Source organism: Piliocolobus tephrosceles, chromosome 2 (genome assembly GCF_002776525.5).
Source record: "Piliocolobus tephrosceles isolate RC106 chromosome 2, ASM277652v3, whole genome shotgun sequence".
In the NCBI taxonomy this organism is placed as follows: Eukaryota; Metazoa; Chordata; class Mammalia; order Primates; family Cercopithecidae; genus Piliocolobus; species Piliocolobus tephrosceles.
In genome coordinates, this window is record NC_045435.1 from 139,270,756 (window position 1) to 139,293,041 (window position 22,286).

Below are 22,286 nucleotides of genomic sequence, written 5' to 3' on the forward strand. Positions count from 1 at the left end.
TAATATTAAAAATTGCTTTCTTCAAAAACATCACTAAGCAGTATCATAGAATGAGGAACTTAAAGGACTTAACTTTCTGTTTGACCCATGGCAGAATTAAATTATATCTTCTCCAACCTGATTCCTCCCATGAAATCTATTCTGTTTAGGATGAAGGTCAAGTACCGAGTGAGAATGATTTAGTGCCGCTCTTCAAATCCAATTCCATAATCATACTCTTGTCTCAACACACCAGCCGGACATCAAAGATGAAAAGAAAAAAAAAAAAAGAAGAAAAAAAAAAAGCAACCACACTCTCAAGAACATTATGAAGCCGAAATATGTCCATTTCGAATTCTATCATCCTCAAATACAAATAGAATTTTCATTCATCAAATGCTAAGCAAACACAGAACCTATTGCTGGCTCCACTGTTTTTCAGCATCTCACCTTTTCACACTGAGCAGCACTTCCCATTGCTAGCTCCCCTTTCTCTAAAGAACTTGACTTCTTTTGAAAAACCACAGTGTTTACATCAAACCCTCTCCTTTCCTTTTCTGCCCTTGCATAATAGTCACTTGACTCCAGAAAAAGTAAAATTCAACAACCCATGGCATTACTGAAAATACTTCAAAAACAGGCAGGAGCAAAATAGCACAGTGGACAAGCATAGTGGCTGTTTTGTCTATAATGCAAATCTAACAGCTGCTTCAAGTGGAAAAAGAAATAGTCTTTATTGAGTATTACTTGTGCGATGATGCACCATTAGGAGTTTTGAGGAGAAAGATGTCATCTAAGTAGATGCCCTAAAACCAAGTTTGACCTAAGCCAAAGGATTGTACACTATAGGAATTTTTTCCTTCCAGTTGCCTCTTCTAAAGCCCCTATTTCAAAGCATGCCATAGATTAAAATTATTCTTCATGGATTAGTTATGGTTTTAAATAAATGCTCTTTTATAGAGGGAATTAGCCAACATGTATTAATTGTGTACCTACCAATGTACTCTGCTTTTTGCCATGGTCTTTACAAAGAAATAGAGGAAACGTTGTTCTGTTTAAGATATCCATAACCCGCACAGGCAAACAAAACAAAAATAGACAAATGGGATTACATTAAACTAAAAGACTTCTGCACAGCAAAGGAAACAACTGAGTGAAGAAAAAAGCCTTTGAACTTGGAGAAAATATTTGCAAAATATGCATCTGATAATGGGTTAATATCCAAAATACATAAAGAATTCCAACTATATACCAGAAAAACAAGTAACCCAATTTAAAACTGGGCAAAGGACCTGAATAGACATTTTTCAAAAGAAGACATACAAGCCAGTGTGGCAGCTCGTGCCTACAATGCCAGCATTTTGGGAGGCCATGGGATTGCTTGAGCCCAGGAATTGGAGACTGCAGTGAGCCATGATTGTACTACTACACTTCAGCTTGGGCAACAGAGCAAGATCTCATCTCTTATTTTTTTAAAAAAATAAAGGCATAGAAATGTCTAATAGATGTGGAAAACGCTCAATATCATTAATCATCAGGGAAATACAAATTTAAAACACTATAAAATATAACTCATATCTGTTAAAATGGCTATTATCAGAAAGACAAAAGACAACATTTGATGGTGAGGATGTGGAGAAAAGGGAATCCTTGTTGGTGGGATGAGAGTTCAAAGGGAACAACTGTTGGTGGGAATGTAAATTAGTACAACCATTATGGAAAAGAGTATGGAAGTTCCTCCAAAAATTAAAATGGAACTACCATACAATTAAGCAATCCCATTACTGGGTATATATCCAAAGGAAATGAAATCAGTATGTCAAAGAGATATTTGCACTTACGTCAAAGAGATATTTGCACTCTTGTGTTCATTCACTGTAACATTATTCACAGTAGCTACGACATAGAATCATTCTAAGTGTCCATCAACAGATAAATGGATAAAGAAAATACATACACACACACACACACACACACACACACACACACAATGGGACACTATTCAGTCTTTAAAAATAAGAAAATCCTGTCATTTGTGACAACATGGATGAACCTGGAGGGCATTAAGTGAAATGAGCCAGGCACAGAAAGACAAATACCACATGATCTCACATATATGTGAAATCTAAAAAAGTTGAACTCATAGAAGTAGAGAGTACAGTGGTAGTTATCAAGGGCTGGTGGGTGGGGGAAGGATGTGCATTGGAGAGATTGTCAAAGGATACAACATTTCTGTTAGATATGAAGAATAAGTTCAAGACATCTTTTGTACATCATGGTGACTACAGTTAATAACAATGTACTGTATATTTGAAAACTGGTAAGAGAGTAGATTTTTAAATGTTCTCACCACAAAAAAAATAAGCATGTGAAATATTACACATATTAATTAGCTCTATGGAGCCATTCTGCAATGTATACATATTTTTAAACATTATTTTGTACATGATAAATACATATCATTTTCACCCATTAATAAATAAAAATATCTACAAACTAATTGAGATAATCAGACACCTTGGTGTCAAAAGCTAAGTTACAGGATAAAAGAGCAAAATGTAAATTGTCATCAGGTAGTACATTACATAACTTATGGACTGTGTGATCAAGCAGTGGTTGGAATTCAAAGGGATGAGATTCCATGTGTGAGCTTGGCAGATTGAGGTGAGCCTTGAAATAAGGTTACAAGGTCTGGCAGCTCTAGAGGAGAGGAAAAAAGAATTTGACGGGACATCATATGAGTAGAACCAGAAGGCAGAAAGACCCAAGTCCTATTTGGGAGGCAAACAAAGAATACAATTGGTTGGGTCTGCTCTCTTGAAGATAGCTGAAAGTTACTGAGGTCTACGCTCATGACTTTTCTGTCATGTAGTGTATATCTATGAGACTGTCTGTCTAATATCCATCCTTCCCGCTCTCATGGCAACTGACAATTGTGTCCACCTCTTCACCTACTGTGGCAGACATTGTTGATTGGCTGAAGCAATAGCCATTCCTAACCCCTACTCAGTTACTGCCTCTTATGACACAGGCTAATAAGTGAGTTGCTGGTTTTCCTAGACTGCCTCAAAGGTAGAGACAGTCACACAGCTCCATTTTGACTGATGAGTCAAAAAGGGAAGTCTGCTGTGGGCTCCTAAGAAAGGTGATAAGAGAGACTGAAGAAAGAAGAAACTTTGCTTAACCATGCACTTTCTCTCTACTTGCCTTGAATGTGTACATGATGTTTGGACCTCTGGCAGCCACCTTGTGATGAAGAGATAACAAGCAGAAATAAGAAAAGCCTATATAGGGAAGACAGTGTGAAAAAAATAGAACATTATAAGGTTCTTAATAATATCACTGACATAACGGTTCAACCCTAACTTCAGATTTTTTGTTATAATGGTAAATAAGTGAATCATAAATGTCCCTTTAGGCCAAGCCACCATTAATTAACGCTTTCTTACTTGCAGCCAAAGTATTCCTGACTGATTTAGCTGCCCTCACCCTCCATAATCCCAAGCCTACAAGGCTGCCTCAAGAGAAGCCATATTCTTTATGACTGTACTCTCAGGCTACAGTTAAGTGTTCCAAGGATGAGGCTCTGACTCAGTTCTTCCCTGAGGTTTTACAACCTGAATCTGAGAAGGAAAGTGAGCCCTCTCACTTGGCTTAAGTCATATAAAATGCTACACTTAGGTGGTCAGCAGCTATGCTTTTTGCACTAACTAGAAAGCCTGTCTACAATAAGAAAGGGAGGAGTCAACAGGCACAGAGAGGCACAGATGAAACATGGAAAGAAAGTCCTGGTGGGGTTCAATACTCTGGCACCTGAGCCAGAGCTGTTCCTGAGCCCGCCTGTATTCTTTCTACAGTTTTGTAAGTTAACTATTCTTTGAATTCCAAATAAATCTCCTTTGTTGCCTAAACTAGTTTTGAGTAAGGTTTCCTCAATATATAATAAAAAAATGTAACCTATTAGGTTGGGGCAAGTGTAATTACGGTTTTTGCTATTATGTTTAATTGCAAAAACTGCAATTACTTTTGTACCAACCTAGTATAGATTTCATATTATTCCCTTATAGAAAAAATTTCCTATGATTTTACGTTAAACACAAGAGCTAATATGAATTTTCCAGAAGGCCAAAGAAAAAAGTAGAGTTTATCTTTTCTCCTAAATCATGCTGGGAAATGCTATCATTATTCTGGGTTCAAATTCCAGCTCGACCAGTTGGCAGTTCTGTGACCTTGGGTAAACTATTTAATCTCTATGGACCTCAGTTTACATATCTATTAAATAGAAATGGAAACTGTAGCTAACTCACAGAGTTTTTGAGAATTAAAAATTCAAATTTGAGTTAAATATGTCATTAATCAGTAAAGAACATAGAACAATACAAGGTAGTAAGTACTCAATAAATGTGAGTACATATTCTTGGGCCTACACCAACATCCTTAAAATAATCAGATACCTGATTCATGAAAAATAGTGAGTGAATTGTCAGCTATGAGGTCAACAAGGAAATTAATCTTTTAGCCATTTACTGTATACACAGCAGTCTTCATCGTGCCAAAAATATTGTCTAATATTAACTCTTAAAAATAAGCCCATTAAGTATTTATAACTGCAACCACTAGAAAACTGCAAGCAGGCAAGAAAACCAACGATTCAGGAAAGTTAAGTAAAGTAATATGTCCACTATGGAAAAGCTAGAATCTAAACCCAAGGTCGTATAAATTAAAAGACTCAGATTTTCCCATGATACCACACAGCCACAGGAATAAGTATACATTCCATATTTTGGTTCTGTAAAGTGAAGTAGAACGACTACAGCAGACTCTCATCTGACACAAGAATTGGGAATCTAAAATCAGATTTTAAGGCAAAATTAAGCACATACAAAGTGACCCTTGAATAATTTTTAAATTTATCTTTATATTTCTATCACTGAGTCCTTAAAAGCATTAAAGCTAAGAATTGATTCTTCCAGGTTTTTTTTCATATTTTTTATCTTTTAAAAAAGCTTTGAGGGACAGGAAATATGGAGCCTGACAGGGCAAAGAGATAAACTTTGTAAGCCCTTATCTTTAGAATTGGTGCAGCTGAATCTGTACAAGTAGAATATGTGTGTGGTGCAGCTCCATAGTGGCTGCTGTCCCAGACAGCACTGTCTTGAGGAGTATGTTACCCACTGTGACCATGTAACCTCCCTGCCGTCTTCAAGCGGACAAAACAGCTGATCAAGATCAGGAACACAAAATAAAGGTACAATATTCAAATATTTCCTTTTCCTCAAAATAATTATCTAATTATTCACCTTCTTATCCTATGGGCATACTCCTTTTATACACCTTTATGTAAGAATAAATTTTGAAGCTCCAGGTAAATGTTACAGATTGAACACATATGTCTACCACCACTCTGACTCACAACTCCACCAATCACAACAATAGAGATTTATTTTTTAGGGCAAAAAAAGACAAAGAAGGGGGGAAGAAACAGTTAATTTTGAAGGCTGGCGAGCATGTGAATCAGCAGACCAGGGGAAGGATGTCAGCAGTGGGGAAGCGCTTTTCTAAAAGTATTTGTACTGCAAGCCCCAGAAGGATCCAGGTTTGGGGAGCAATAGATACCTATGAAATACAGGGGGAAAGCAGAAAACAAGAAGAATGGCTAAAAGTCTCTATAACAAAGCAATTAGATCCCCCCAGACTCTTTCTACCCCTCTACCTCTCAACACAGACTCCCTCTACATTGTCGTCCTGCCTAACCACCCCGCATACACAGTCACATACACACACCCAAGGTCATCTTCTTGGGTCAGAGTAACAAGGGCTCCAGGCTAGCCCTCCTTACTGGGATTCATTATGTTCAAAGGACATACCCAGCTTGCCCCAACAAGCTCTGGGTATATCATTCCATTTAACTGGATCTTTAATTTACCTCCATAATGCTTCCAGCACAGCAAACTCTCCTTCCCTACCATGTACAAGCAACTAGTTCTTGGTCACTCATTTTAGTCTTCTGCCTCACTTTGAAATTGTGTTTTGTTACTTGCTTTCTTGGATGAAACAATTTAATATGCCATCACATTTGCATAATCAAATATTGTAAAATGAAACATTGATTCTTACAAACAGTATTATACACCTCTAAAGGAAAGGTAGGTAGAATCTGTTTCACTTGTGGTGAAGGAAAGAACCTAGCCTTAGCCTAGCCTTTCCCTTTCAAAGAATGCCAATAGTTAATGTCTAACTCTCAAAAACATTGAGTGTCATGGTGTACAGTAAAAGCAAAAGAAAATAAGAAAAGAAAAGAAATGAAACTCAGAATCAAATCAAGAAATGATGGTACAAGCTTGTTTTTTGGAAAGATTAAGGTAAAACTCAAGAGAATAGCTCTAAACATTAGAAATTGTTGACTCTGGGAGGAAGGAATTGAGCTGAGTAGAAAGGGAGAAAGAGGACCACAGTAGATCATTGTGAATCTTATAGAACTATATAATTTTCAAAATTATCTATATGTAACCTTGAAAAAATAAGATTCAAACAAAAAATACATATGCAGGAATCTGTTCCCTCTCTTAGTTGTTAACTTCACATACTGTTTTGCGTTTACATCTCATCCTCTCCAAAAATGTGCAATAACCACATAGCTAAGTCAAGTCAGGATATCTGGATGATTAACCACAATGCACACTTTAAACAAGTCTGAGAAAATCCATATTTAAATACTATAAACTAGGAGATGACACATCAGTCTATGAAATCTTTCCCAAATGGATTTTTTCTCATAGAGAGATCCTCTAATATATCTAAAATGATTCGATTGATTTTTAAATCTGATTTACATATAGCTTTACAGCAATATATTCATTGAATACAGAAAAATAGGTCCACATTCAATCTGCAATTTCCATACTATCACACTCAGGATGATACAATTAGGTGAGATTGCTACCTTACAAAAACTTGAGACAGGCACTGGTTATATTTCAATCAAAATATCCTTTTTGCAAATCTTTTAAAATGAAGTTATCCATCCATTATCATATCACTTTAAGCTTAGGAGTTAAAACTGTACCTTGTGAATGATTCTCGCATGTTTAGAGTAGCTCTGAAATATGATTCACAAGCATTATTAGAAGTGTGATCAACCCCACTGAGAATCGCTGCAAATAAATGGCTTCAGTCAAGCTAACTGTTGAAACTTGGCATTCACTGTCAACATCTAGCTGTCTGTTTTCCCTTCTATCTATAAAGATTTGTTTTCACACATAATGCTTTGTTTGATAACTTCCACAGCCCTATATATTCTAGAGTTGTTCAACTTAAATTTGTTTTTCATTAAATCACAGTGATTTGGGCCTCCTGTGTTTAACACATCATAAGGTTTCAAATTATGTTTTTTCCACTGCAAAGGAACACATGTCTAGAAGTTCATTAAATTCATTCACAAGATTTCCCATGTTTATTTTGATAGATTTATGGAGAAGTGTAAAACCATTGAAAAGCTTGGGCATATTTCACTGTGAACACCAAATTTCCACCATGAATGTGAACTAAATTGCACTATTGCTCAGTGACTAGTATGCAGAAAGCTCTCAAAAATGGGGTCTTAAAACATTATCCTTTCTTCCCTTTTGAGAAGATGAATCATGTAATATTTAACCTAGTTTCCAGCCTTAGATAGCGACTGAGATAATTGGAGGAGCTAAAATTAAAATTTATTAGATAATGCCACACACTTAGAATGATGCCACATTCATTTCCATTATACTCATGGATCTATTCAGCGATGTTACAATTTTAAATTATTTTTACATCAGTTAATTCTTGAACTAAAAACAGAAATATTTTAATAGAGCACTTTTTTGTTATCCATCACATGGTTAAGACTGTACCTTAAATGGGTGTCTTTTTGTCTTTCTTTTAGAAATATTTATCCAAGTGTACTAGAGTATACCATGCTATAAGTTTAGGCTTATAAAATTAATCTTCTAAGCAGTGATGAAGATGACTACCTCAACACTTAAATCAGGCAATGGTTCCAAATTTCCATTGTAAACTTCAAATTTTATTTTCCATATGTGATTCATTTTAAGCTAAAAGAAGATATCAAAATTTGACAATAACTTCCGCTCCTAAGAAAGCAGTGCAGTAAAACTGGTATGAGAGGAAATGCTAAAATGCCTCATCAGTCTCCCTCGAGTTTAAGGTTCTGGTGAGAAAATGGCATGTAAGAGTACTGAGAAAGACAGGAAATCCTACCTGGAATCAAGTTATCCTGTCTCAGATCAGCAGCCTTGGAGGCTGCAGCACTCCTCAGATGGGAAACAACTTCCCAGGCAACATTATTGAAACTATATACAGCTTCAGGAAAAGCTAAGAGTACAAGGACAATGTGTATAGCCGTATCTGACAGTCCATGAGCAACAGAACTTTTCCATAACCTCCTTTCCCACACAGAAGGCCTGCTTACCTCATAGTAGGAGAGTCCAGGAAAACCTAAAGGGCAAGGAAGGCAAAGGTGACTGTGAGGAAACACATTTACATAATCCCTCATGTTGATAGATCAAATGATAGAAATTATTTGAAAATATAGATGGATGCCCAAAAGGCATTTGATAAAATCCAACATCCATTGCTAATTAAAACATGAAAATACTTTCAAAAAATGGAATAGCAGACACTTTCATTATAAAATATCCTTAATGGTGAGAGAGTAGAAAAATCCCTACTGAAAGAAAGAAAAATCAATGGTGAGTGCTGAAAGTTTTAGCTAATTCAGAATAAGAAAATTAAATAAGTGGCAAACATCTTTTGGAGGGTGTTTGCTAACATATATTAAAACTTTTAAAAATGTTCACAGTCTTTTACCAACTAATTCCATGTCTAGGACTTTACCTTCTGAGGTTAACAACCAGAGATGTGCACATTTGCAGGTGACTGTCACAGTGAAGAGTGGAACAAATGTAAACATTGAACAAAAGCAACCAGTAAAGAAATAAATATTTATACACATATGTTACGGTACAGCTATCTGTTAAAATACTGAGCAGTCATTTAAAATGTTACTCAAGATACATAAGTATTTGGGTAAATGATTGTTATATTCTAAGTCAAATAGGCTCAATAATAGTATGATTCTTATTTTGTTAAAAACATTCATATCCATTTATGCAGATACATGTAAAGCAATGTACCTGAAATTTTAACAGTAAATGGTAAAATTATAAGTACTTTTTTCTTTATACTTTTCTATATTTTCCGATCTTTATATAAAATAAACATGTATGCCTTGTAAATTCTAAAGGAAAGTAAACATTAAGGATCTGTGCCACGCCAGAGGTCTCTTTTCAGCAAGCCAAGTAGGGTTTGGTAAAGTTGACAATAGTAAGGTTCCCAATGACAGATACCAACTGACATACAGGCAAACATGAGAAGGTAGTATTGATGGCTCTATATCTATGTTTGGAAATTCTTAATAATGAAGGATAGGGACAACTGGAGCACATTCAAATACGAGAAAATGGCTAGCCCATTTTATTAGCAGATGGATTTATCAGATGCCTATTAAAGAGGTCGTGACAGTTGTTCCCGTTTAACTTGACAATTTCCAAAATACAGTGTGTGGGATGGCCTGAGACACTACACTATAGCACATGTACTGACTGGCTACCACCCCACAGTTTCTGAGCCCGCGTGGCTTGGACAAGACCTGTAAAAGACAAAACCTTTTAGAAATATGTGAGATGCAGAGCAGTGATGGTGCCTGTGCACTCATCCATCTAGCTGGAAGCTGTGGGAGAACTATCCTGAGAACCAAGGTGGGGGGAGGGGGAGCTCTAGACAGAGCTGCAAACAGGGACAGTCCACATGGCCCCCTCTTTACAATTCACAAAGCAAAAGCAAGGAAGGCCATGCCAAACTGCACCATAAGCACACTGTGCATTAGGACTCTGCAGATTTTATGCATTACCTACTGAAAGAAGATGAAGACACTTCCAGTAAACGTATCTGTTGGTACACAGAAAACAACAGCCATGATGAAGATGTGAGAGAGCTCATGCTGCTAGCAAGACAGTGGAGTCTGAGAAGAAACTTAAGAAAGAGGTTTCAACAAAAGGTGGATACCGACCCCAAATGTCTCTTGCCCAGAAAAGAGAGGTTGCTGAAAAATTAATAAGGGTCTTAAAAATTAAGACAAATTATTGGCTAAGGAAAAAATAAATACATACTTTATAAAACTCTTTAGTCCTGGTTCATCATTTGTTCACGGCCCACGTAATTTTAAGAATTGAATTCAAATTCTTTAGATTAAAGAAGCTGGGACAAAGATGCGAAAAAGTTTTCAAACAAATAAGTTATATTTGTGAGTTACTACAAATAATGTGATCATGTTTTCATTTTTGCACACAATTATCAAAAGCAAGTTATGTAGATATTTATCTGATACTTTTCCATCCGTTAAATGTTAAACCCTGATCTATGCATCTAAAATCAGTTTTAGAGTTATGTAGTTCAGGGTTTCTCAGCCTCTGCACTATTGGCATTTGCTGGGATGATTCCTTGTTGTTGGGGCCTGTCCTGTCCATCGTGTTTGTGAGCAGCATCCCTGGCCCCTACTCACTAGATACCATTGGCAGTCTCCTTCCCTACAATTGTGACAACAAAACTGTCCCCAAGGAGGGCAAAATTCCCCCTCCCCTACTTGAGAACCACATTTTGAACAAGTGGCATTTTGACCACTGAATGGGGTATTTCAAGGTTTGCATATTATAGTTTTGGGGACTTTATAAGCCTCAGACAGTGAGTTGCTTAGAATTGAATTTAAGGTGAATAACAATATGCTTCTTAGTTGTCTGCTGTGATTTAACCTAATTTGAATAAAATTTTAAATTTACCAGAGGGTGTATTGAAGAGCAAATCTTTTATCATAAAAATAAGACCAGCTCATAAATTTTACAGAAAGTTTCAGTCATTTCTTTGTGCTCCCATGGTTGGCAAAAAGAAGTAGGAATATGCTAGAAGGCAAAAGTGCAAAAGTATAGAATCTGGTTACCAACACACACCACTCCATAATTAGCAGATTTAGATTATGTTAGAATGAGACTATGTACATATTATCAATGGAGTCAACATTGGATGCGCACAAGAATGCTCTCCTTGGAGAAAACAATAATTAAGTGTGACTTAAGAGGCTTCTGTCACAATTAAAGTCAGTCTATGGAAATGTGTTTACATCTTTTTTCTCTGCTCTAATCTCTACCTCTGTCTCAAAACAAAATAAAAAACTATAGCTTCTCAGTCCTAACATAGAGTAATACATTTAAGACACTGAACCCTTTTGAGATTTCTATGAGGATAACCCTTGCATTATAAAGAAATCAAGCATTAAGCATTGATGTGACAAAGTTAGTCTAGAACAGATAGATTCGAAAGCAGGAAGCTCCCTTGTAAAAATTTATTTCTTTACAAATCAAATTCCCTTGTTTTTCATAGTCTGAATAGCCAGTGCTCACCTATCCAGGAACTAAATAAACTAAAAAGTTTATTATAATATTATGAATTATTTATTACTATTAATTATTGTTGACTTAGAGGAACTTTTCATTATCTTTATTTCAGATACTTTGTGAATTTTTTCTTTCCTTCTTCCTAAGCCCCAAATTCTCAGGCTCAACCCTGCACTCTTCTTTCTTCACATTTTGTCTCTCAGAAAGTGAAGACACACTGACAGTAATAGTAAACGATATTTTTTATAGAATTCTTCCTAAATTCAAAGTGCTGGACCAGGTGCCATGATGTAGGTGATGAGTAAATAACAGGGTTCCTTCTGCCCTTGATAAACCTAGAATATAGTGGTAGACACAGAGCATGAAGTCACAGAATGGTAAGAGCCCACATGCTGCTGTAGGAAAGCTTTCTGTGATTTCTTCAGGCAAAGCAAGCAGCTACTCCCACCTCTGAGCACCAATACTCCAACTATCAGGCAGCTTAGCCTATGTGGGATCAGGTATGTGTGCTCTGGAGTCAGACTACCTGGGTTCAGAACCTAGCTCCATCACTTACTATGGGAGTGGCTTGGGCAAATAATGTAACTGTACGTGGTTCCAAGTCTCTTAAGCCAAACCATATTAAACTGCTATCCTACAACTGCTTTGACCTATATCAAAGGCAATGGCAATTTCACATGGTTCAATCTAATATAAATTGGGGATAGTAGTCATACCAACCTTCACGAGATTACTGGAAGGATCAAATGAATGAATGCAAGCAAAGCACTTAGAACAAAACAAGCACATAGTAAACATGCAATACGCATTTATTATAACAATTTTTTATTATTATTTTCCCTCCATAGATTTGAACTTTTTGATTGCAAAGACCCTTTCTCACTTACATCTGAGTTTACCTCTATTCTAATTTCAACATCTAGAACAGTACAAGACACATACTATGTGACAGTTAATATTGAGTGTCAACTTGATTGGATTGAAGGATGCCAGACCCACTCTAAATCTGGGTGGGCATCATGCAATCAGCTGCCAGCACAACTAGAATATAAAGCAGGCAGAAAAATGTGAAAAGACTAGACTGGCCTAGCCTCCCAGCCTACATCTTTCTCCTGTGCTGGACCCTTCCTGCCCTCAAACATTGGACTCCAAGTTTTTAGTGTCAGAGACTAAGAACTGGCTAAGACTGAGAGACTTGGACTGGCTCTCCTTGCTCCTCAGCTTGCAGAAGGCCTATTATGGGACCTTGTGATTGTGTGAGTAAATATTTAATAAACTCCCTTAATATATATATTATATATATAATCTAATATATTATATATTACGTAATATATATTATCTAATATATATTATATGTTACGTAATATATATTATCTAATATATATTATATTATGTAATATATATTAACTAATATATATTATCTAATATATTATATATTACGTTATATATTATCTAATTTATTACACTAAATCTCATTAATTTTATATATATATTTCTAAACTAAATACACATATATTTTAATATATATTATCTAATATATATTATAGTAATATATGTTATCTAATATATATTATAGTAATATATGTTATCTAATATATATTATATATTACGTAATATATATTATCTAATATATATTATATTTTATATTCTATATATTTTATACATTATATATTTTATAGAGGGACAGAACAAATATTTATTAGATTATATATAGTATAATATACATTATATTATATTATATATAATATCTTATTATATATTAAATATAATATATATCTTATTATATATATAATATAATATAAATATATATATATTAGTTCTATCCCTCTAGAGAACCCTAATACATACTATAATAAATGTTTGTTGGCCAGGCACAGTGGTTCATGCTTGTAATCCCAGCACTTTGGGATGTTTGGGATTACAACACAGGAGGATAACTTGAGCCCAGCAGTCTGAGGTTACAATGAGCTATGATCGCAACACTGCACTCCATCCTGGGTGATAGAGTGAGGCTCTGTCTCTAAAAAAAAGTTTGTTGATGAATGAGTGAATCTATGAATGAAATGGAGCTGAGAAGGACTTAAGATTACAGCACAGCAGACCTAAGAATTCAGGAGAATTTGTACAAAGGAGATGATCCGTAAGATTGGCAAGATTCAAATGCTTAGAAAGGAGTAAGGAAAGCTTTTAAATAACTGTGAATGAAGGACTCACAGAAAGGCAGAGAAGATACTCAAGGCTGGCCAGAGCCGTCAGCTCTACACAGTGACATGTGCAGGAGAAAATGGCATCCCCCTAGGCTACTGCAGTTCTTTGGTAGTCTCAGCTTATCATTGAAGCATATGTTAGATTTCAGATCCCACTTGCCCAGGATCAGGAGCCTTGGGCAGTGCACAGCCTACACAAAGAAGACCTGAAATGGCTCCCTGAGAGGCAGCAGAGGACTTCATTTCTTAAGCCAGGGCTTAGGACCTGATTTTACTTGGTTAAATAGCTACCATAAGCAAATGCTATCCTCACCACTCCAAGCACCTGCTCTCCTTTACCTCTCTGCCTCCAGATCCCCAGCTAACAGAGCAGCATACTACAGGGTTTGAATCTCAGCTCTGCTGCTTACCTTGATATTGGGCAAGTCAAATGTAACCTCTCTGGATTTCAGTTGCTCCATTCCGGAAAATGGGGATGGTGACATCTGTCTCACTGCTACTGTGAGAAGGAGGTTGAATAAGCATGTGTGTGAGACCCTCTGCACAGTGCCAGCCTCCAGGCAACGACCAATGGAGGGCCCTAATTGCATTCAACTTGCTAGGTAATGTCTACATTTTTAATATAAAGCACTTGGAAAACTAGTTATTGAAAATGAAAATTGTTCTTTATGTCCCTTGGGGGTGGGAAATTGTATATCCTCACTTTAAATTATCTATTTTATTGAGTAAAAGAAGTTGATGCTGCTTTTTTAGCTGATAAAATACTAATACTAGAACACTTTTGAGAAGCAGAAACTAGGATAAAGCATTTAGACTTTTTATATGTTCATAAGTTTATAGCATCTTCTCTTAACCCTCAAAGAACCCCAGAAGATGGTTGGAATTATCTTCACCAATTTATAAATGGAGAAACTGAGGTTCGGAAACAAAGAGAGACTGGCTGGAGGGTACACAGACACAGTGGCAGAGCTGACTGAGCCACAGGCAGGTGTTGAGGGGTCTGACGCTTACACACTGGAGGACGACCAAGATAAATGATCCAATATTATGAACACGAAATTAGGTACAGCACTTTGGAAGGACCCTGTATGAGTGAGAGGCCCTTGTGATGGTTAACTTTATGTGTTAACTTGACTGGGCCATGGGTTGCCCAGATAACTCATTAACATGACTTCTAAGTGTGTCTGTGAAGATGTTTTGGGAAGAGATTAGCATTTGAATTTGTGGACTTAGTAAAACAGACTGCCCTCCCCACTGTGGATAGGCAATATCCAATCCACTGAGGGCCTAAGTAAAACAAAAAGATGGAGAAGGGGTGGATTCACCCTCCTTTTGCCCGAGTGTTCTCAGGTTTTCAGACTTAGACTGAAATCTGTACCTTTGACTGTCAGGCTCTCTAGGTCTTCAAATTATACCATGGACTTTCTTGGGCCTCCATCATGCAGAAGGAAGATCATGGGACTTAGCTTCCACAAATGGTGTGAGCTAATTCCTTATAATAACTTTCCTTCTCCCTCCCTCTCTCTACGTGTATCTCCTATTGGTTCTGTTTACTTGAAGATGCCTGGGTAATATAGCCTTGAAGCTTTAAATGTTATTCACTTTCAGATAATTCTTCCTCTGGCTGATGTAAGAATTGATTGCATTCAAATGCAATATTTACGGAGTGTTTGGGGCCCTGTGCTAAGTGTTCGATATGACATCATTCTGGAAGCATCTTCCCCAAATCCTGGCTGTGACATGTCAACTTAGCTAGATTACAGTAACCAGTTCTTTAATCAAACACTAATCTAGATATTGCTGGAAAGGTATCCTGGAGATGTGATTAACTGATCTATCATCAGTTGACTACAAAGGAAATTACCCTCAATAATGTTGGTGGTCTCATCTAATAAGCTGAAGTCCTTATAAGCAAAGAGAGGCTTCCCAGAAGAGAGAAAAAAATCTGCCTCAAGACTCTAGCGTTAACTACTTCTTGAGTTTCTAGCCTGCGGGCCTGGCCTACAGGTTTTAGATGTGCCAGCTCCAAAAACATGAACTAATTTATTACACTAAATCTCATTAATTATATATATATATATATTTCTAAACTAAATATACATATATTTTAAAGTTTTATATTTAAAAATATGTAAATATTTATAAATTATATATTTATATATATATTTTTTTATATATTATATACATATATATAATTGAATAACATGGGTTTGAACTGCACAGGTCCACTTATATAAGGATGTTTTTCAATTATAAGTTACACAGAGTGCACCTGCCTCCCACCTCTGCCACCCCTGAGACAGTAAGACCAATTCCTCCCCTCCCTCCTCAGCCTACTTAATATGAAGACAACAAAGATGAAAGGCTTTATGATAATCCACTACTATTTAATGAACAGTAAATATACTTTCTCTTAAAATTTCTTAATAGCATGTGCTCTTCTCTAGCTTATTTTAAGAATAGAGTATATTATACATATGACATGTAAAATATGTGTTAATCAACTGTTTATATTATCCGTAAGGCTTCTGGTCAACAGTAGGCTATTACTTAAGTTTTGGGGGGAATCAAACGTTATAAGAAGATTTTTGACTCTGCAAGGGTTCACTGCCCTTGGGCCCAGTGTTGTTTATAGTTTCGATACATATACCTATATATATGTACATATATATACTTCTATATGTCTATCTATACATGGATAAATAGGTGGATAGATAGCTAGCTAGATCTCCTATTAGTTCTATCCCCCTGGATAACCCTGACTGAACTGACCTCCTCCTCCTCCAGGGGTTAGACATGGTTTGTTCTTAGCAATGCTTTATTTGTGCCATATTGATTTGAAAGAGCTTAAGCCAACATTTTTTAAATGTTAGATTTCACATCAAAAAGTAAATTTTTCCAGTTTCCTTTGAAAACACTGGATGCCTAGAAACATCTTGGTGTATGGGGTCGGGTTCTGCTCCCTTTAGAGTGAACTAGTCCTCATTTGTCCATCCTCATCCTCATCACGTTTTCTTTTATCCCACTAGCCTCCTTCTTTCATTAAAGCTACCCACTTGAACCCTATAATCCATCAGTTTTTGTTTTTGTTTTTGTTTTTGTTTTTGCATGGGGGTGTGGAATACAAGGATACATCTAAAAATCATACCACCAGCTCAGAGACCAGCAAGGTTAGTTGCATGAACTGTTGGCCTGTGGGCTAGACTCACACTCCATGAAAGCTGGGCCCAGTTCTGTTCAATTTTTGTACTAGTCACATCCCAGCAGGAGCTCAATGAGGAGTTGGCTGATTTGTGCCCCCTGCTTTCAAGCCCCTTCATTAGTCATTAGCAGAGCCAACGGAATGTGCACAGGGAAAAGACATAAACTATTCATTTTTCTAATCATTAGCAGTTCCTGCAACAGATTCAATGGGAGCACGAATTGAAAAATCTTGGCTAAGAGGGCAATTAGGGATTCTGTGGGGCTTTTCCTTTAAGATTTCTTCCAGCTCACCTACATACAGATGGTGCTAAAAATTTATCATTAGTAGGAGATGCTTTTAAAGTTAATATTCTGGTAGAGAGGAAAGACTGTTAATGAGTTACCCATATGATTATGAAACTACCTGAAAATAACAGCAAACTGTTCTGAAGTGTGGTGATCACAGACTTGAGTGACAGAAGCAGCAGCAGCTGGTTTTCATACTATGACAGATCTAATTTGAGAAATAAGCTCAGTGAAAGAGGATATTATTTACTCATCCTAGTCCTTTTCTGCTTTCAGGAATCACAGAACATAGCAACGAATTCTGAATTTACTGCCACGGCCACTACTAAGCTATATGATCACTTGTATAAATATTAGATACAGGTGCCCTCTCTGAGCAAAGGAGATAGTACAAGGTGCCTGTCTGTAGGAGAGAAAACCCCAATCCTCTGATTAGATAGAACCCCTGGTCAGGGCACAGGGTTTGGTGAGCAGAGCACAGGCTGAATTTCAGTGCCAATCTTTCCATTTAGATGCTTCTATGCGAGTATGCAACGCCAAACTTCACAACTGGATTCAGAAGTCCTACCAGGGGATAAAGCATTTTAGTTTCTTATCTACAAATAAGAAGCAGAAGGAAAAAAAAGGAAAGAGCAAAGTAAGTTCTCTAGATAGGTAGCTGCTAGACATATTATATGACAGAACCAGACACTAAAATGATTTATTCATCTGTTTATTCAATGATCAACGATTGAGCAACTAATACGTGCTAATTAATGAGGATTCAAAGGTGTCTCAGACTCAATCCTTCAAGATGCCAAGGAAAAGGATATGGCAACAAGAGCTCGACAGGAGTAATGACTTCAGAAAAACATTTGGAAAATTGGATTACTGACAGGCAGGAAGGCTGCTGAAGTTTAGGCTCCTGATGCTTGTTTTCTATACTTAATACATAAAGGAATTTCTGAAGGCTCTGTCTGTGCATGTGTCACTTAGAATGTGCAATACTGAAAAATGGGAATTAAAACCAATATTTTGCCTTTGCAGTCACCTACTTCCTTAGAATGCCCACAGAGAAGACAGCTAATTTAAAAAGAGGTTGGCACTGAAGTACAAGATTACAAGATGAAAAACGTGCCCTAGAATCAGTGCAACTGGCTCCATTAGTAAACAGGAAAGATTCATTTCTTCTTGTTGCAACACAGCCAACCAGATAGAAAGGGTTTGAGTTTAATACATAAATGCAAGGGGAAATATTTAGAAAGTATTTTTAAGGGTTCAATCCCAAATTTTTAGTTACTGTGTAATCCCAATAGCCAGAAATTGGCTTATTAAAAAAATCTCCAGATTCCAAGTGGCAACTATCCCAAATTAAATCCTATCCTCTCTTTCAAAGTTTAATCCTGTCAGGATTAGAAGGGGCTATTAATAACAATAGATAATGATCATTTAGCCATATGTCAGGTGTTCTTCTAGTTGTGTGACTTTATTAACCCACTTAACCCTTATATTATCTCCTTTTTCCTGGTAGCGAACATCAGGTACACCAACTTCAAGCACTTTGCCTAGGAACACAGAGATAACTAGTGTTATGGGTGATGCTGGGATTTGAATGATGGCCCTCGGGCTCCAGAATCTGGGCTGTCAACCACAACATTTTACTGCCTCTATAATCATCATCGTCTTTCTATTATAATTACCATATTTAATTACAAGTATTAGCTTGGATGCCCCGCTCCTCCATGGCATTATGTGTTCCTTGAGGACAAAGACTTTTCAATCGCTAGCACCAGGCCTGCTGCATATGAAGCATCCAATAAATATTTGCAAAATAAATGAATAAATTATGCTTACAGTTCCGTCTTAAACTATGTGCAGCCCTTACCAAAAGGCTCACTACATATACCATAGGAAACAGGCAAAATTAAGTGAAATGTAGAAGTTGAGAGAAAAGAAAACACTAAGTAGACAAAAACAGGTAGTTGAAGAGTCTTGTGAAATTGACCAAGGTATCTAAGAAGGATCATTACTGGGCTCACACTGTACATCCAAGCAGCACAAGGCTGACAACTGAGAAGGGGCAAAATCTCTTACATGGATATGCCAAAGCCACATGGAAGAGGGGAAGAAAGTGACAAAATATTCTGAACCCCCTGGCTGGGATAACTGGCTAACCATAAGCAGAAGATTAAAACTGGATGACTTCCTTATACCATATACAAAAATCAATTCAAGATGGATTAAAGACTTAAATGCAAAACCTAAAACTATTAAAAAAAAAAAAAAAAAAAAACCTTGAAGAAAACTAGGAAATACCGTTCTAGGTACAGGCCCTGACAAAAACTTTATGATGAAGACACTAAAACCAGTTGCAACAAATACAAAAATTGACAAATGGGACTTAATTAAACCAAAAAACTTCTGCACAACAAAAGAAACTAACAACAAAGTAAACAGACAAGCTACAGGATAGGAGAAAATATTCGCAAACTATGCATCTGACAAACGTCTAATATCCAGAATGAATAAGGAACTTAAAAAAATTAACAAGCAAAAGACAAAACAAACCCATTAAAAAGTGGACAAAGGATATGAACAGACACTTTTCAAAAGAAGACATACATGTGGCCAACAAGTATATGAAAAATGCTCATCACTAATCATTCTAGAAATGCACATCAAAATACAAAGAGATACCATTTCACTGTGGCTACTATTAAAAAGTCAAAAAATAACAGATGCTAGCAAGCTTGCAGAGAAGAGGAAATGATTACACACTGCTGGTAGGAATGCAAATTAGTTCAGCCACTTTGGAAATCAGTTTGGTGATTTACCAAAGAAGAACTACCATTCAACCCAGCAACCTCGCTATTGGGTATCTACCCAAAGGAATATAAATCATTCTACCATAAAAACACATGCACGTGTATGTTCATTTCAACATTATTCACACTAGTAAAGACAATGAATCACCCAAATGCCCATCAATGGTAGACGAGATAAAGAAAATGTGGTACGTATACACCATGGAATATTATATAGTCATAAAGAAGAATGATCATGTCCTTTGCAGCAACATGGATGGAGCTGGACTCCATTATACTAAATGAACACAGAAAGAGAAAACCAAACACTGCATGTTCTCATTTAAAAGGGGGAGCTAAACACTGAGTACACATAGACATAGAAAAGGGAACAATAGACAACAGGGCCTACTTGAGGGTGGAGTGTGGGAAGAGAGTGAAGATTTGAAAAATCACCTGTTGGGTACTCTGCTTATTACCTGGGTGATGAAATCATCTATATACCAAACCTCTGCAACATTCATTTTATCTATAAAACCAATCTGCACATTTACTCCTGAAACTGCAATAAACGTGAAAAAATATATCCTGACCACCCTGCAATGCGATCCCAACTAAGGAACATCTCCCTCTTGCAGGTTGTTGGGGATGATCAGAAGATACCCCCAAGGATCTAATTCTACAAGAGCAGGGGTTTTGCAGATAGATGGACAGGGGTTGGGCAAAGAGAACAGGTGGGGAGGGTGGGGACAGGGAGAATGAATACCAGCCTTTATGGGGCATGGCCTGTAAATTAATGTGGCTGAAACACTGAAAATACAATAGAAAAGTTAACCACAGCACCCTGAACAAAAGAACCCAGAGAAACAATTCAGAGAGTACAGAGAACACAATCAAAACCAGTCAGTACAATCAAAACACAATCACAAGCTGCCTATGCAGATGCACTTTTTTTTCCTGTTTTACTCTTATCAAATATAAAAATCTATCCAAAAATCGGCTTTTGTTCTTTGCTGCTTGAAGAGGGGTTAGATTATGATTTCTAAAGCTTTATAAGAATTAAAAATGCAGAAAATGAGACATTATCTCCCAAAGAAACAAAGGAAAGAAATGCAATGTCTTCTCTGTGAAAAACCAAGTAAGACATGCCACGAGGCTAATAAAACCAAATTCAAACCATCATGGTCCCACCTACCAATTCTTCCATTCCTTAATACCAGACCTAAGTACCATAATGCCTCCAAAGTTCCACTGGAAGATAACAGAACAGAAATTAATAGCAGCATTCAGCTATGACCTTCTGGTTGAAGACCTGCTCATTACTGCAGTAAGCTCAGCCTTTCACCAGTGTTTACACAGCCTTTCTTGCCATCAAACAATTCTCCGCCAAAAAACAGCCAGTGTGATTCTTTTTAAATCCATTTATGACATACTTCTTTAAATATTCCCATTTATAATAAAATCCTTATCTCACATCTAATTTACAAAAAAAAAAAACCGTAACAATTACATAAAACTATTTGAATCAGCATGACTAACACCCTTTTTTCATTAGATTTACATGAGAAACATATGTGATAACATGGAATTTGAGTAATAGTTCATCTTTGCTAACCCATCAGGCCATATGGAAACTGGCTCCTGCTTATCTCACTCCTCATTTTATATGACTTACTGTCCTCTAGCCTACAGGCCTCCTTCCTATAATCTAAGCACCTTAAAAATTGTATACCAGGTGCTTCTCTACTCTGAAATACCATCTCCCCAGATAGATTCCTCACACTTTTCTTCTCAGCATTCAGATTTCACTTCCCCAAGAGTCCTCCCTGGCCATTCACTCCCTCCGTTAGCACATCACCCCATTTCATGTTCTATTTCATATTTCATTTTCATTAAATTGTCTTAATCTCTGATTTGTTTATTTCTGTATCATTACCTAGGAGGTGCCAGGCAAGAAATACATTATTACAAACAAATCTTGCAAATTGAGGTTCACTTAATAAAAGGACTATTTACAAAAGTGGGGACAGACTGTGGAGAAACCATAGGGATGGTGCAGTAAACAGGGCCTAGGAACAGTGAGGGACATTAGCACCCCTAAGCCTAGAGGGGTAAGGGGAAAAGCAGATGCTGGCACATGAAGAAGAAAAGGGTTGTGTATTCCAAAGACCACCTGGCAGGCTCTGTGACCTTCAGGAACTAATTTAGGCAATTGACAGAGACCCCAAAGAAAGGCAGCTGGAGAATTAATTCCCCAAAGTCTGTGCTCCCTTGCCTTCTGATCTCCAGCAGCAGCTATCCATTGGCCAAGCCCAGCAAGAAGCAGA